This window comes from Conger conger, chromosome 6 (genome assembly GCF_963514075.1).
Source record: "Conger conger chromosome 6, fConCon1.1, whole genome shotgun sequence".
NCBI lineage: Eukaryota > Metazoa > Chordata > Actinopteri > Anguilliformes > Congridae > Conger > Conger conger.
The window spans coordinates 1,864,306-1,875,078 of NC_083765.1; the positions used below are offsets into that span (position 1 = coordinate 1,864,306).

At 43.7% G+C, this 10,773-nt stretch overlaps 1 long non-coding RNA gene across 1 annotated transcript; it reads right to left on the reverse strand.

The window, feature by feature from the left end:
- Positions 1 to 203: 203 nt before the first annotated feature.
- On the reverse strand, positions 204 to 3,709 carry LOC133131264 (uncharacterized). The gene is made up of 3 exons (XR_009708997.1): positions 3,451 to 3,709; positions 2,203 to 2,299; positions 204 to 1,047 (listed from the first exon to the last, which is right to left on the reverse strand). It is a non-coding gene; the product is annotated as an uncharacterized LOC133131264 (long non-coding RNA).
- Positions 3,710 to 10,773: the final 7,064 nt, after the last annotated feature.

Consider the following 10,773-nt stretch of genomic DNA (forward strand, 5'->3'; position numbering starts at 1 on the left):
AGGCTTTATAAAAGGAGTTTAAAGCCGGGCTTTATAAACGTGGTTCAGATGGACTCATCTTTCCACAAAGATTGTGTCCTTTTTTCGTAACAGCTGTTTGACTCAAACTCCCATACATACATAAAAAACACACATAATACACAGATGGGCATACAACCCAGTGATAAAACAGACACATAGTACATAATACACATACATGATACCCATTCAGAAATATATTTTTATTTGAACATGAGTCAGTTATAAATGCAACAATTCAGTGTCATATGTGGAATAGGAGCCCATAATCACTGAAAATAATTCACAGACACAACAGAAATGTTTCAATTTGTTCCTTAAAATACGTAATACAATTCAGTAGCATTAAGGAATCCCCACTCTGAATGTTAAACACCTGAGAGACAGATAAGAGACAGAGACATGACACTGAATTACACAATAAACTGAACAAACGGATACAAAACTGAATTAAACTATAAACTGAACCGCACCGATATGACACTGAAGTAAATTAAACTGAACAAGTGATATGACAGAATTAAACCATAAAAAGGCAGTTAACATGAGTAACGTTGAATTAAAATGGCAATGAAACAGCAGGATTTCACATCAATGTTGACAGAGAAAGACACTCACTGAGCTGGAGTACACAGCTTCAGAAGGTGTGGACACAGAGAGACTCTGAGCTGGAGTACACAGCTTCAGAAGGTGTGGACAGAGACACTGAGCTGCAGTAGACCCAGCTTCAGAAGGTAAGGAGCACATGGAATAAACAGAGTTCTATCAGCAACAGTTTAAGAAGTTCAGAAAAATGAAATTCCATGACAGTGAAATTGTCTTTTATCGTGTGACGGTTATCTGAGATTGAAGGGTCTCACTGGCAGATAGAGAGGGTGCAGTGGACACAGGGGGGGAACAGACAGAGGGGACAGGCAGCAGACACGGGGGCCCCCCAGGACAGAGTTAGACCCATGAAGTGGAGGATGACAGGATGACAGGATGACAGGAGAACAGAAACCTGCTGGGCCCTCTGCAGCTCTGACTCATCTGCAGAACAGAAACAGGAAACAGCCCATCAGGACTCTCTGTGACCTAGTGTGACATAAATGGTAAAACACTCTTACGGACTTATACAATGTAAGAGTAGCTGAACTGAATGTAAATAAATACACAGCCGAGACATTTTCAACACTGGAAACAGTTATCATTTACTGATCTTGTGTGATTGTCCAGGTGTGTTGTTCTTGTGGCAGGACTGTTCCAGACCGAGAGCAAAGTATCTGAAGAGCTCAGTAAACAAAGCTACTGTAAGGCGTGGGGTTTAGTGGCCAAGGGTTTGCTTAAAGCTCTGTGACTTGATTCAACTATAACTATAAATTCAAACTAATAACTCTAATTTGAACAACATAGAACAACAAGACAGTCGCTAGTGAGCAGGGTCTCAGCTAGATGCTCCACGCTCAGTCTTCCCTTCTTCTACCAACTGCCCCCACTTTCACCTCAAGGCCCAATCTTAATAGCCTAAGGAAATATACTCAACATTAGCATTATCAAAATAAGCTCTTCACAAACATGAGGAGATGTTTCATGAAAATTAAAACTAAAATAGCATCTCACACTACTCAAAGATAACGGGAGAACCTGTAAAGCTATGAGCGAGGTAACAAAAAGCTTTTTATTTCCAAATCCCACCCTTACAGAATGATGTCACACACAGAGCCCCTCCCCATACTCCATAGACCAATCAGATACTCAGCTTTGTGTTCCGCACCCTTGAAATTCCCCCAAACGTGAACCCAAAACACCCATCGAATGTAATGCATCTTCTCATTCAGGGTGTGACCAAGAACAATACTGTGGGGTGGGTTAGTGTTAATACTGTGGTTAATGTGGTGTGGTATGTGGTGGGTTAGTGTTAATACTGTGGTTAATGTGGTGTGGTATGTGGTGGGTTAGTTAATACTGTGGTTAATGTGGTGTGGTATGTGGTGGGTTAGTGTTAATACTGTGGTTAATGTGGTGTGGTATGTGGTGGGTTAGTGTTAATACTGTGGTTAATGTGGTGTGGTATGTGGTGGGTTAGTTAATACTGTGGTTAATGTGGTGTGGTATGTGGTGGGTTAGTGTTAATACTGTGGTTAATGTGTTGTGGTATGTGGTGGGTTAGTGTTAATACTGGAGTCAAAGTTCATTCTCCCCCACCAGGTTTAGACCAGAAGACTGTGCAGCGTCACAACAAGTCCCAGAGCCAGGCTCCACACTCTACAGCCCTCCGTCTGCCAGCTGCCTGCAGCTCCACCTGAGGACAGGTGAGCACAGGTGAGGACAGGTGAGCACAAGTGTTACCATGGTTTTTTCTTTTTTTTGGGCTGATCAACAGCCGAACAGGAGTAGGAGGTGGGTGTTACCTTCCAACATTATTTCCAAAATGCATGTGTCAACGTGTCAATAAATACATCAATGTTAGTTTTATTATGTTTAACAAATTAGTTTATCATTTCAATGGTCACATTTCTTCAAATTTTTACTAACATTTTCCTCATATCACTAGTCAGTTTTGGGAAGCAAACATGTCCTGTGCACTTTTGAATAGGGTATTTGGAGGGTGGGGGCTTTGGATCCACCCTCCTTCAAACCCCCACTTTCAGAGAACACGTGGAGGTCAAAGCTGAATTCCACTGAACAAGGACAACAATGGAAAGTCCAGTGAGGTAAATGTACATATTTCATATATTGTGTAATCAAATCACCAACAACAAAGATCTTTTCTGTCTTTTCTCTCATTTATTCGTAATTTCAGGTGTAAACAGGTGTGCAGAGATGGTGAGTGGTGTGCAGTCAGCTCACCTGTGCAGTGGTCTGATCTCTCAGGTCTGATCTATGAGGTGTGTACGGGTGTGAGGTGTGTAGGTGTGTACAGGTGTGAGTGGTGTGCAGTCAGCTCACCTGTGCAGTGGTCTCCCACAGTCAGTGGGTCTGATCTCTCAGGTCTGATCTATGAGGTGTGTACAGGTGTGAGGTGTGTAGGTGTGTACAGGTGTGAGTGAGGTGTGTACAGGTGTGAGGTGTGTAGGTGTGTACAGGTGTGAGTGAGGTGTGTAGGTGTGTACAGGTGTGTGTGAGGTGTGTACAGGTGTGAGTGAGGTGTGTACAGGTGTGTACAGGTGTGAGTGAGGTGTGTACAGGTGTGAGTGAGGTGTGTAGGTGTGTACAGGTTTGTAGGTGTGTACAGGTGTGAGGTGTGTAGGTGTGTACAGGTGTGAGTGAGGTGTGTACAGGTGTGAGTGAGGTGTGTAGGTGTGTACAGGTGTGAGTGAGGTGCAGTAAGCTCACCTGTGCAGTGGTCTCCTACAGTCAGTGGGTCTGATCTCTCAGGTCTGATCTATGAGGTGTGTACAGGTGTGAGGTGTGCAGTTGTGTACAGGTGTGAGTGAGGTGCAGTAAGCTCACCTGTGCAGTGGTCTCCTACAGTCAGTGGGTCTGATCTATTAGTATTGACAGAGTTCTTCGCCTCACAGGTGTAGGTACCGCTCCTCTCCACAGTCTGAGGTAGATACAGATCTGGGGCACTGTGAACAGGGGAGCTATTGTAGGGTTTCTCCTCATCCCCTCTGTACCAGGTCAGGGTCGCGTCTGTCCCTCTCTCCACAGTGCACATTAACTTGCAGGGATATTCATCACTAATGACACTGACATTGGGTTTTGATACAGGAACTGTGCAGAGAGAACAGAGTGAGATACAGCATTCAAAACGTTATTAGTGCAGTATAATTATGAGTCAAATATGAATTTGAATGATAGAGCTCCTGGTAAGTGTAGGGCCAGAAAACTAAACAGCTTTAATTCAATATTGTCAACAGGTAAAATAAAAAGACACAGGCAAAGATCATTTAACTGTTCTGCCCAATGTGACTGGCAGCCTTCATCACCGTGATTAGACATAATTCCTCCAAGTTGAGGCAGGTAATTATGACATCATCAGTAAGCCACCTCGTTATGCCATCATTCCTCCAGAAGAGCCATTTGTCTGTAACAGCCACAACACAGCTGAACTTTGAAAAGAAAATCCAACATGACAGTAAAATGTGACCTGTCCAAATACCCCATGTGATTCATATGGGCCAATCACAGGCAAGCGGAGAATACCTGAATCTAAAGGTTACTTGAATGTTGAGAGAAAGAACATTTCTCTCTCATGCATTCAGTACTTAAAGGGGCTCTACAACGGCTCTCTCGGGTAATCGGGGAAATTAAACACTTTTAAAAACCATCTGAATCACGCATTATTGTTATTTAAATCAGAACATCATATCTGCAGTGATATTAACGTGATCGCGTTGCTCTGTAACTCACCATCTCCGTCTAAGCACCGCGGTATTTCCGAGATCATATGCGAAAGAGAGATGATAATATATTAGAACAGTCATGAACACAAACATTATACAAATAAATACAGTACATAATCACATTACAATACAGTAATATCAAGTTTGTTTTATTTTACAAAGAGAAAATGACAGATATATTGAAATTCAGCCTCCTAATCATGTAACCTGTACATGGCACGCATACATCCACTCTGTTTAACATACTTCTGTACCTAACATTTAAATGAGAAAATGCAATAATACAATACACACACATAGCCAGTCATACTTACCGTACACCATCAGCTGGTATTTCACCTCTACAGCCTGAGTCCCATCGTTTCTCACAACTGTATACAGTCCTTTGTCCTCCATCTTGAGGCCGGAGAGGGAAAATAATCCAGTGCTGCTGTTCCACTGCAGTCTGCTATCGTACTCGTTAGAGAGTGGCTCCCTTTCACCGCTGATCACGTGTGCAATTACCTTACTGAGGTACATCATATTCCTGCTGTTCTTCACTTCGGTTCGGAATGTCACGCTCCGTCCCACACTTACATGCCGCTGTTTAACCTGGCCATAGACACTCCCTGCTGCAGACACACAGAGGACACCATCAGGGACAATCACAATAATACACACACTCACACTCACACAACCACACACAAACACACTCACTGCTGCAGATACACAGACAGAGGACACCATCAGGGACAATCACAATAATACACACACTCACACGCACACAACCACACACAAACACACTCCCTGCTGCAGACACGCACACAGAGGACACCATCAGGGACAATCACAATAATACACACACACACACACACACACACACATACTAATAGCACACCAGAGTGTATGTGGATGAGAGTGTGTATATATATGTGTGGGGGTATAAACACTCTTGCTCACACATGCACACACTGTGTTGTGTTATTAGTGTGTTACTATAACAGCATAAAGCACACTGGTGTGTTATTAGTATGTTACTATAACAGCATAAAGCACACTGGTGTGTTATTAGTATGTTACTATAACAGCAAAACGCACACTGGTGTGTTATTAGTATGTTACTATAACAGCATAAATCACACTGATGTGTTATTAGTCTGTTACTATAACAGCATAAAGTACACTGGTGTGTTATTAGCATGTTACTATAACAGCATAAAGCACACTGGTATGTTATTAGTCTGTTACTATAACAGCATAAAGCACACTGGTGTGTTATTAGCATGTTACTATAACAACATAAAGCACACTGGTATGTTATTAGTGTGTTACTATAACAGCATAAAGCACACTGGTGTGTTATTAGTGTGTTACTATAACAGCATAAAGCACACTGGTGTGTAATTAGTGTGTTACTATAACAGCATAAAGCACACTGGTGTGTTATTAGTGTGTTACTATAACAACATAAGGCACACTGATTTGTTATTAGTGTGTTACTATAACAGCATAAAGCACACTGGTGTGTTATTAGTGTGTTACTATAACAGCATAAAGATAATGATAAAGTGTGTGGATAAAACATGAGGAGAATATGTTCTGTGGCACACACAGAGGCTTGTTAACATTAATCATTCTCAGTGTGTGCAGTGGCCAACTACACAGGCCTGTGTGCACTGTTACACTTGTTCTGCTGAAGATCTACGGGTCAGAACTTGCTGTCATGTGGTTAAATAGAGCATAAACATGAAGTAAAAACTGGTGAATTTTAATTCTGGACATACAGGACATTTCAGCCTGTTTCATCAATAGGTTTGGATAGTCCAGTGGTAAATGAGACTTAAGTACCACCTGTTACATGAAAACCGTCTGCAGCTGCTTTCTTGTAAAACATTGTGTAATGAGACAGAGTCAGAGTGTTTCTGCTGTGGAGCCACTATGCTTTTTGTTAAAATCACCCTCTCTCAAACACATGGATCACAACTCAATCTGACCAATAAATGGCAGCCTACAGAAAGCTGTAGTTTCCGCTGCAGAGGAAATCACACAGCGAATGACACAGTGTTCCTACAGCAGTGTGTAGCTAATGACACAGTGTTCCTACAGCAGTGTGTAGCTAATGACACAGTGTTCTTACAGCAGTGTGTAGCTAATGACACAGTGTTCCTACCGCAGTGTGTAGCTAATGACACAGTGTTCCTACAGCAGTGTGTAGCTAATGACACAGCGTTCCTACAGCAGTGTGTAGCTAATGACACAGTGTTCCAACAGCAGTGTGTAGCTAATGACACAGTGTTCTTACAGCAGTGTGTAGCTAATGACACAGTGTTCTTACAGCAGTGTGTGGCTAATGACACAGTGTTCCTACAGCAGTGTGTAGCTAATGACACAGTGTTCCTACAGCAGTGTGTAGCTAATGACACAGTGTTCCTACAGCAGTGTGTAGCTAATGACACAGTGTTCCTACAGCAGTGTGTAGCTAATGACACAGTGTTCCTGCAGCAGTGTGTAGCTAATGGCAGTGTTCTTACAGCAGTGTGTAGCTAATGACACAGTGTTCCTACCACAGTGTGGAGCTAATGACACAGTGTTCCTGCAGCAGTGTGTAGCTAATGACACAGCGTTCCTACAGCAGTGTGTAGCTAATGACACAGTGTTCCTACAGCAGTGTGTAGCTAATGACACAGTGTTCCTACAGCAGTGTGTAGCTAATGACACAGTGTTCTTACAGCAGTGTGTAGCTAATGACACAGTGTTCTTACAGCAGTGTGTGGCTAATGACACAGTGTTCCTACAGCAGTGTGTAGCTAATGACACAGTGTTCCTACAGCAGTGTGTAGCTAATGACACAGTGTTCCTACAGCAGTGTGTAGCTAATGACACAGTGTTCCTACAGCAGTGTGTAGCTAATGACACAGTGTTCCTGCAGCAGTGTGTAGCTAATGGCAGTGTTCTTACAGCAGTGTGTAGCTAATGACACAGTGTTCCTACAGCAGTGTGTAGCTAATGACACAGTGTTCTTACAGCAGTGTGTAGCTAATGACACAGTGTTCCTACAGCAGTGTGTAGCTAATGACACAGTGTTCCTACAGCAGTGTGTAGCTAATGACACAGTGTTCTTACAGCAGTGTGTAGCTAATGACACAGTGTTCCTACAGCAGTGTGTAGCTAATGACACTGTGTTCTTACAGCAGTGTAAATGGTAAATGGTTGGCACTTATATAGCGCCTTTATCCAAAGCGCTGTACAATTGATGCTTCTCATTCACCCATTCATACACACACTCACACACCAACGGCGATTGGCGGCCATGCAAGGCACCGACCAGCTCGTCAGGAGTGTTTAGGGGTTAGGTGTCTTGCTCAGGGACACTTCGATACAGCCCGGGCGGGGGATCGAACCAGCGACCCTCCGACTGCCAGACGACTGCTCTTACTGCCTGAGCCATGTCGCCCCCACAGTGTGTAGTTAATGACACAGTGAATTAAATCAGGTATTATTTGTGCACAAAGATTTATTGTTTTAGCATCAATCAGGTAAAACATTTCATTTTCACACAAGGATAAAATGAACAGTCACACAATGTCAGATAATAAGGCATTCTGGGTATTTATACCACAATTTGTGCAAAGCTCATGGATACAGCCAAATAGATCACATTGAGTCAACAGTATTTCATAAAATCACACTGAAAAGGCACACAGATATTTCAGGGTAGATTGTCAGTTATTCAAAGTGTCTCTTATGGCAAGTGCATCCAGGTCTGGGGCCTGGTTTAATGGCAGTGTGTACTGATATGAAATAACATTAACCCACTCCCCCACATTAATGTATGACACTGAATGAATGAAAGAAAATGGTAAAGGAAATAACTGAGGTTTGCTTCATAAAATGAAAATAAAACTAGCCATGTTTACAGCACTTTCATGAGAAAAGGTTCACAAAAATAATAAGGAATGTTGATATCCAGTGTAATTAAAGGTGCAAATGGAGAACAGATCCCTCTGTCACACCTCAGATGCACCTTCCTCACTCTGCTCCAGTACTCAGTGACTCTGTTCCTCACTCTGCTCCAGTACTAAGTGACTGTTCCTCACTCTGCTCCAGTACTCAGTGACTCTGTTCCTCACTCTGCTCCAGTACTGAGTGACTCTGTTCCTCACTCTGCTCCAGTACTCAGTGACTCTGTTCCTCACTCTGCTCCAGTACTCAGTGACTCTGTTCCTCACTCTGCTCCAGTACTCAGTGACTCTGTTCCTCACTCTGCTCCAGTACTCAGTGACTCTGTTCCTCACTCTGCTCCAGTACTCAGTGACTCTGTTCCTCACTCTGCTCCAGTACTCAGTGACTCTTTTCCTCACTCTGCTCCAGTACACAGTGACTGTTCCTCACTCTGCTCCAGTACTCAGTGACTCTGTTCCTCACTCTGCTCCAGTACTCAGTGACTCTGTTCCTCACTCTGCTCCAGTACTCAGTGACTCTGTTCCTCACTGTGCTCCAGTACTCAGTGACTCTGTTCCTCACTGTGCTCCAGTTCTCAGTGACTCTGTTCCTCACTCTGCTCCAGTACTCAGTGACTCTGTTCCTCACTCTGCTCCAGTACTCAGTGACTCTGTTCCTCACTCTGCTCCAGTACTCAGTGACATCTGTCACATTCTTTCTTTTCAGCACCTGGTCCCTAATTCATTCTCTTACTGGACTGAACACACAGGTCTAAAATGGCCTGCTTTTAATGTGGCCATTTCATAAAATATCAAGCAATATTTCACATTGAGAAAGGTCTGGAACTAATCATATGCACACACACAAACACACACACACACACTCAAGCACACACACACACGCATACACACATGCACATACATGCACACACAAACACACACACATGGACACACATGCGCACGCACACACACACAGACACACACACATACACACACACACGCACACACACACACACCTGCACTACAGTACAGCATGCACACACAAACACACACACACACCTGCACTACAGTACAGCATGCACACACACACACACACACACACACACACACACACGCACACACACACACCTGCATACAGTACAGCATGCACAGACATAAATGTACCACTACATGACATTATGAGGGGTGAGAGGTCCCTACATGTTTGGGGTTCTGGGTTCTCTGGGGATTTTATAAAGTAGTTTCTTCTTTATAAAGTAGTTCCTTCCTCTCTCACAGGTCAGATATATTACTGAAAAAAGAGTGGAGTGAACTCATACAATAATATACACTCAGTGAGCACTTTATTAGGTATTTATTACTTATTTTTTAGACTTCTGCTGTAGCCTATCCACTGAGAGCTATGATGCGCTGTGTGTTCAGAGATGAGACTCACACCTGTACGCACCTCACTCACACCTGTACGCACCTCACACCTGTACGCACCTCACTCACACCTGTACACACCTGCACACCTCACTCACACCTGTACACACCTACACACCTCACTCACACCTGTACACACCTACACACCTCACTCACACCTGTACACACCTACACACCTCACACACACCTGTACACACCTCACTCACACCTGTACACACCTGCACACCTCACTCACACCTGTACACACCTACACACCTCACTCACACCTGTACACACCTACACACCTCACACACACCTGTACACACCTCACTCACACCTGTACACACCTCACTCACACCTGTACATTTCTACACACCTCACTCACACCTGTACACACCTGTACACCTCACTCACACCTGTACACACCTCACTCTCACCTGTACACACCTACACACCTCACTCACCCCTGTACACACCTGCACACCTCACTCACACCTGTACACACCTCACTCTCACCTGTACACACCTACACACCTCACTCACACCTGTACACACCTCACTCACTCACACCTGTACACACCTACACACCTCACTCACACCTGTACTCCTACACACCTCACTCACACCTGTACACACCTACACACCTCACTCACACCTGTACACACCTACACACCTCACTCACACCTGTACACACCTCACTCACACCTGTACACACCTACACATCTGTACTGAGGGGTGTGCATGAGGGGTGAATTGGCCTGATCAGAAACGGCAGTTGCCATCAGACTACTCTGATTTTAGATTCTACTCTGATTTTAGCGAAATCAGTGTGATGAAGAGCTGTGTGTGATTAGAGATGACTGCTGCTGTGCTTCAGTTATTACAATCCCTGAGTCTGCGATTGGTTCCTCTGTCCTGAATCCTGTCATGCTCGTTCTGATGAAGATCTATGGGTCAGAACTTGCTGTCATGTGGTTAAATAGAGCATAAACATGAAGTAAAAGCTGAGTAAAACCAGTGAATTTTAATTCTGGACATACAAGACATTTCAGCCTGTTTCATCAATAGGTAAATGACACTTAAATACCACCTGTGACATCAAA